We start from the raw sequence: 7,458 nt of genomic DNA, 5'->3' as shown, positions 1-7,458 counted from the left end.
TTTAAGACAGTCTTGCTCTGTCGCCAGGCTGGGGTGCAGTGGCGCAATTTCGGCTCACTGCAACCTCCACCTCCCGGGTTCAAGTATTTCTCCTGCCTCAGCCTCCCGAGTAGCTGGGACTACAGGCGTGCACCACCATGCCCAGCTAATGTTTGTATTTTTTAGTACAGACGGGGTTTCACCATGTTGGCCAGGATGGTCTCCATCTCTTGACCTTGTGATCCGCCCACCTTGGCCTCCCAAAGTGCTGGGTTACAGGCGTGAGCCACCGCGCCCGGCCGAGAAATTGGAACTCTTATACACTGCTGGTGGGAATATGAAATGGTGCAGCCACTGCGGAAAACACTTTGACAGTTCCTCACAACGTTAAACAGAGTTATCACATGACCCAGCAATTATACTCCTAGAGACAGACAATTGAAAACATATGTCCACACAAAAATTTGCACATAAATGTTCATAGCAGCATTATTCACAATAGCCAAAAAGTGGAAACAACTCAAATACCCATCAGTTCAAGAATGGATAAACAAAATGTGATATATCCATACAACTGAATACTATTTGGCAATAAAAAGGAACGAAGCACTGATACATGTTATAATATGGATGAGACTTGAGAACATTATACTAAGTGAAGGAAGACGGTCAAAAGACCGCATATGATTTCATTGATATGAAATGTCCAGAAATGGCAAATCCATAGACAGAAAGTAGAGTAGTGGCTGCATATGGTTGGGAGGGTTGGTGGGAAATGGGAAGTGACTGTTAATGGGTACAAGGTTTCTTACTAGGGTGATGAAAATATTCTAAAGTTAACTGTGGTGCTACTTGCACAACTGTGAAAACACTAAAACCATTGAATTGCACACTTCAAATGAGTAAATTATATTCTATATGAATTGTATCTCAATAATGTGATCAAGAAAATAATAAGCTGGTAGGATATAAGCTTGGGAGTAATGTGGAGAAAGAGTACCAAAAAAGAATCTAACAGAGAGCAAAGCTGTAAGATTCTGGAGTAGAGAGAGAAAAGGAGTGTAGGTAAACATTCAAGTCCTGATGATACCATCTAAACACCTGAAGCTAGCCATGCCTGAAGCAAATTATCCTAAAGCTTTTCAGTTAAGAGAGAAAAAAATTACTCATTTTTGGTTTAATCTACTTTGAGCTAGGTTTCCGGCAACTGTGTTTAAGACTATTGATAAACTCATCAATGTTACCCCATTTTTCAAACCAGGGTCAACAGGCTTCTCAGGAAAATAGATAAATTACAGATTGTGCAAGAGAGCTCTATAACAATATAATTCTTTTTGTTTTGCTAATTTTTGCTATCTAAAAAAATTAACATAAGCCTACTCTGGGGATTCCCTGGGAGACCACCTTATATGCCTAAATAATGTATTTGCACTAAATGAAGAGCAATGACAATATTGTTAGCTATAGAAACAAAGGTACTGAAACAGTTCAAATAAAAAAACCTTGCTATTATATATAATAAGTATAAATTATAGGTATGGAAAACTCAATAAAAATAGGCAGTGACTCTGTTTCAGCAAAATACACATTCACTCAATATATAAAAGTTGATTCAAATGGCAATGGTTTTGTAGTTTCACTTGACGGCTTTGTTTATGGTTGTGTAAGAACTCTAAGAATATTTCAAACATTTTAAGTTCAGGGGTGTCTGTGAAATGCTTTTCTTATAACAAGAAGTAATTGGTATAGTACTTAAAAGCAAGAAACATTGGATTATACCTCGGTTCCTTAGACAATTTCACTGGCATCTAAATGATTCAAACTTCCAAAGTAGGTTTTGGGAACAAATTACATACAATTCAGAAAGAAAACAGAGGCTCTCCATTTTTTCTTTGTCCAAGTTTTTATATTGTGCAAATTATCTTTTTTTCTGAAAGCCTGAACACATGAAGTCCGGGTACATTTTAAGAAGACATTTTATAACTTTATTATTTTCATCCTAATTTATTCATTTTCAACTTTTGTCTCTGTTAATTTTCATACTTCATCTATTTGTAAAAAATAAGTTTACACTAAGATTTGAAACTCATTAGTACAATACTTTGCAAAGTTTGCCTATATTTTAAAACATTTACTTTTATGACAGTTTTTGGATAGGGCACTATAATAAAATATACTTTCTACAAATAAATTTTACATTATATACAAGGCAAAAACTTTATAGGCATAAGTTTTTATTATCTTTCATATGTAAAAGATAGCCAAGCACAGTGGCTCACACCTGTAATCCCAGAACTTTGGGAGGTCCAGGCAAGTGGATCATGAGGTCAGGAGTTCGAGACCAGCCTGGCCAATATGGTGAAACCCCATCTCTACTAAAAATACAAAACTTAGCCGGGTGTGGTGGCGCACCTCTAGTCCCAGCTACCTGGAAGGCTGAGGCAGGAGAATCACTTGAACCCAGGAGGCAGAGATTGCTGTGAGCCGAGATTGCACCACTGCACTCCAGCCTGGGCAACACAGCGAGACTCCATCTCAAAAAAATAAAAAACAAAAAAGATATAATATGGGGAAAACACTAATGTACAATTACTGGCCTTTTGAAGCCAATCTGTATAGTAAATATTTTATGTAAGTTTCATAAGATATTCTATAATCACTAATTCCTAAAGTAATCTCAAGAAGTATGTATTATTAATTTGCTTTTTATAGGAGCAAAACTTATCCACCAGGGAAAATATCAAATAAGTGCAATGATGGGAACACTGGACATATGGACTGAAAACCTGAGTGGGAATTTCTGGTCTACCACTTCCTGGTTGCCAAATTTATAGGAAGTTTACATAACCTCTGCAAGCCTTAGTTTTTCTATCTGTAAAACGAAAACAGTAATACCTTCCTCACAGTACTACTGTGAAAATTAAATAAAGCACATGAAATATTCTTTAATAGTACTTTGCACTATTTTTCTCAACTTCTCCTTCTTTACCCAAAGTCATACCATAAGTTGATGAGTACGAGCACTTAAAAAAACAAACAAATCTAGTTCACATAAAGAGCTCAATTAGAATGGTATCATAAACTGCATCACATCAGTTCTCAAACTCTTTTGTCCCAGGATTTCTTCTCACTTAAAACTTATTGAGAACACCAATGAGCTTTGTATTTATATTGATAATATGCATTGGTATTTCCCATATTAGAAATTATTTTAATGCTTTAACTTAAAATATTTACAAGCCCATTACAAGTTAATAAAAATACTTTTAATAATTAAAAAAAAATCTAATGAGAAAAGTAATATTGATTTACATTTTTGCAAATGTTTTTAATATTTATCTTAATAAAAGGCAGCTGGATTCTCTTATCAGTCTCTGGGGAAAAATACTGTATGATCTCACTTACATGTGGAATCTAAAAAACTTTATCTCATAGAAACAGAGGGTAGAAAGATAGTTACCAGAGGCTTGGGAGAGTTCCGGGGTGGAACAGATGGGGAAAAGGAAGATGTTGATCCCAGGGTACAAAGTTTAATTAGACTGGAGAAATAAGTTTTAGTTATCTATTGCACTACAATGTGACCACAGTTAATATTAATAATGTATTTAAAAAAATATTAATAATGTATTGTATATTTCAAAATTGCTAAAATTGAGTTTTAATATTCTCATAATAAAATGATAAATTGGTAAGGTGATGGCTATGTGAGTTAGCCTGATTCTTTCAATACTGCATACATACATCAAAACATCACACTGTACCCCATAAACATACAATTATCATTTGCCAATAAAAAAGTAAACCAAAAAAAAAAGAAAAAAAAGAAATACTGCTAAAAAAAAAAAAACTACTTTGCAGTGAATGAATAAAGTCTACACAAACACTATACTGTCAGGGGTAATTTCTACTGTTCATTACTAGTGATGTTTTTCTGAACATGCAGAGCACTGGGAAAAAAATTCTAGACACATATTTTTGATTGAAATTACGGAGGAAGGCGGTACGTGGCGGCTCATGCCTGTGATCTCAGTACTTTGGGAGGCCAAGGCGTGCAGATCACCTGAGGTTAGGAGTTTGAAACCAGACTGGCCAACATGGTGAAACCCCATCTACTAAAAAAAAATTAGCTGGGTATGGTGGTGCACGCCTGTAGTCCCAGCTACTTAGGAGGCTGAGGCAGGAGAATCGCTTGAACCCAGGAGGCAGAGGCTGTAGTGAGCCGAGATAGTACCACTGCACTCCCGCCTAGGTGACAGAGCAAGACAGACATCGTCTCAAAACAAAACAAAACCGGAGGAAATAAAATCTTTTTGAATCATTACTTAAGACAAACTGACTGAAAACTAAGTTTTTATTTATTTATTTATTTTTGAGATGGATTCTCGCTCTGTCACCTAGGCTGGAGTGCAGTGGCACAATCTTGGCTCACTGCAGCCTCCGCCTCCCAGGTTGAAGTGATTCTCCTGCCTCAGCCTCCCAAGTACCTGGTATTACAGGTGCCCACCACCATGCCCAGAAAATTTTTGTATTTTTAGTAGAGACAGAGTTTCACCATGTTGGCCAGGCTGGCCTCGAACTCCTGACCTCACGTAATCTGCCTCGGCCTCCCAAAGTACTAGGATTACAGGTATGAGCCACCGCCCTGGGCCAAAACCAAGTATTTTTAAGTTTCTCTCTGAAGCAGGAAGACACAGAAAAAATATTTAGGGTTATGTATCTAATTAGTGAACATAAGTGATAAATATTTATGATCTTGGAAAAAGTTACTTTTGGATAACAAAATGTTTTCTATATAACTTTCCAATATCCCGTCACTTAAAACTATAGTTTACTTTCTATTTTCAAAAATTGCCATTCTGTTTAGGCATTTCACCTGCCTAGTTAGGAGAACAGCAACAAAAAATTCTTGGTATGGTTCTAAACATCCTCTTGAATAAAGAAAAGAAAACAAATGGGAGAGGAGGGTACAGGATTGTATATCCCCTTCCCCTTGTTCTCCTCTCCCCTACTAAAAGAAAGACAAGGCTGAGTAGTAAAACACTGGACTGCAAAAGCCAGACTAAACTAGAAAATCTAACTAGAGAAAATAGGTTGAACAGGAAAACTGAAATTTGAAGTTATTCAACCTAAGAACTTTTCCAATAGGCTATTCTTCAACTTTTCAACATGCTTGGAAATAACATTAAAGTATTAAAAAGTTGAAAAACCGCTGGGTGTAGTGGATCACGCCTGTAATCCTAGCACTTTGGGAAGCTGAAGCGGGCGGATCACTTGAGCTCAGGCGTTTGAGAACTGCCCGACCAATATGGCGAAGCCCCGTCTCTACTAAAAAATAAAAAAATAAAAAAAAGAAAGAAAGAAAGAAAAAAAAAATTAGCCGGGCGTGGTGGTGGGCACCTGTAATCCCAACTACGAGAGGCTGAGGTAGGTGAATCACTTGAACCTGGAAGGGGGAGGTTGCAGTGAGCCAAGATGGCGCCACTGCACTCCAGACTGAGCAACAGAGCGAGACTCCGTCTCAAAAAAAAAAAAAAAAAAAAAAAAAAAAAAAAAAAAAAAAAAAAAAAAAAAAGTCTTAATAAAAATACAAAGGAAAAGGAAAAAATACAAAGGAAAAGGGAATTGATTAAAACTTTTTAAAATTTTTAAGTGAGCCTCCTTGCTTATTCTCCGTGACCACCTCACTCTCACACAAAGTGAGACATAACAAATTGAACACTGGATGAGGGTCAGAAAGCCTAGGTTTAAGAATTGGTTCTATCACTTCCCAGGCACGACCTCAGTTAAGTTCTGTCCTTGAGGCTGTTCCCTCATCTTCAAACAGTTCTATCAACACCCTCCAGCCCATCTCAAAAGGGGTGCTACCAATGAAATAAGCAAACGCAAAATACGATTATAATGGAATTTACAGTGCTGTAGAAACATCAAAGGTACACAGCCCTAATTTTATAAGCAAATCACTGCCTTTGTAGGCTAAGTAAAGTTTCCACTTAAAGGGACTGAGTTTACACAGTAACCCCCAAACCAGGACACCTCACAAATACTAAGAGCAGACTTTTACAGTTTAAAACTCTACTTCTAGGTTTCTATTTTATGTTCAGTGGCACTAAAAGACATTACAACTCATAGTCCAAACCTGAAAACAATAGTAAAAAAATTTAAGGTCGCAGATTTAAAAAACTCCACCAAACAAAGAGAATCCCTTGGAAGGTCTCCCGTGCTTGCAGAAGCTGGTTCACTTTACATTTTCCTCTCGAATTTCTCCTTAAAAAGCATGAAAACCTGAGAGAAGTTGAGAGGAACTCCCTCCACCTCTAGAGCAGGATTCTACCTCAGCATAATTTGTTCCATCCCTTTAAGTAAAATCTGCAAACTTCCCTGTTAGAAAAATAGTGGATTTAACTCCACGTTTCTCCTCAGGGCTCTTATCCTCTAGACAATAACGGATTGGAGCACGATTTCTGTGACAGAGAAGGGAAGTCCCTTTGGCCAGAACAAGGTTGTGGGCATGGAACGACCGGTCCCCTGTGTGGAGGGAACCTGGGCAGAAAGAAGGGGTCGCAGGATCTCTGACGCCGGAAAGTTCGGAAGCCCCTCAAGTCTGTTTTCGTTTGACTGAAGAGACTTGAGGGTGGGCGGGTCTCCGTCAAACAGCGGTATCGACCGTACGAAAGACCAAGGGGAGTTGCCGCCAGAAAGAAAAGCCAAAACCTGATGGGAAACAGACCGGCAAGACTGCGCAGGTGAGAAGGCGGCCGCAACCGCCGCGGCCCGCGAAGCTACAGCCCGCCGCGGCCCGCCAGGCTCTACCTCCAGAAAACCCTCCCCCTTCAGGGCCCGGCGCAAGATGGTGGCCCACCAGCTACCGCGCCGCCAAGCCTGTCCCCTCCCCCGCGCCCCCGTCTACCCGCGCCGGCTTACAGACCCTCAGCCCGCCGCCCTCAGAACCGCCCTCTGGGGAACGCTGCCTCGGCCGCTCCACAGAACCACTGCCTGCTTCCGCGCGGCACAGGCGGGGGCGGGGAACGCTTACCGACAGCAAAGCAGATCGGCCTGACTGGGGTGCGGAGAAGGAGGAGGAGCGCGAAAACCCCGGGGAAACGCCTCAGCAACAGCGACTCCCGCGGAGACTTCCAGCGCAGAACTGGCACCTCAGTCCCGGGGAGGGGTATATAACTGCGCGCGCTGCCTCATGGGTAGACGCCGACTCCACCCCCTGAACGTCCGGCGCCTTTCCTAACCGACACGGACGGCGGGTACTACTTGTGCAGCTACTTTACTTACCATCGAAGGTCACGTGAGCAAGGGCAATGGACCAGCGTGCACCTCTTCTAGGCAAACCTTCCGTTTAACCTGTGGTTGTCTTCCCCTCAAATACGCTGTATCTGACCACATAGAAACATGAATTCTGGGTCTCCCTTGTGTGTGAGAGTTAAAGATACTCGAGAGAGAGAGATATATATATAGTTGTTTTTTTTT

General features: G+C 40.2%; 1 protein-coding gene across 5 annotated transcripts in view; it reads right to left on the bottom strand.

Moving 5' to 3' along the window:
* Positions 1-7,140, bottom strand: part of ZNF280C (zinc finger protein 280C) — a 63,743-nt gene extending 56,603 nt beyond the window's left edge. For 2 of the 5 annotated variants that reach the window (XM_037731033.1, XM_017507511.2), the window contains exon 1: positions 7,013-7,140. The gene's annotated coding sequence lies outside the window, so the exon portion shown is untranslated. Of the gene's footprint in view, positions 1-6,904; positions 6,983-7,012 lie in introns of those variants that run through there. The other 3 variants (XM_017507513.2, XM_037731035.1, XM_037731034.1) reach the window with 3 other exon arrangements.
* Between the last annotated feature and the right edge of the window lie 318 nt (positions 7,141-7,458).

Source organism: Cebus imitator, unplaced genomic scaffold, assembly GCF_001604975.1.
Source record: "Cebus imitator isolate Cc_AM_T3 unplaced genomic scaffold, Cebus_imitator-1.0 Scaffold376, whole genome shotgun sequence".
NCBI lineage: Eukaryota > Metazoa > Chordata > Mammalia > Primates > Cebidae > Cebus > Cebus imitator.
The sequence above is the reverse complement of the archived record's forward strand: the minus strand, read 5'-3'. Positions and strand labels throughout refer to the sequence as shown.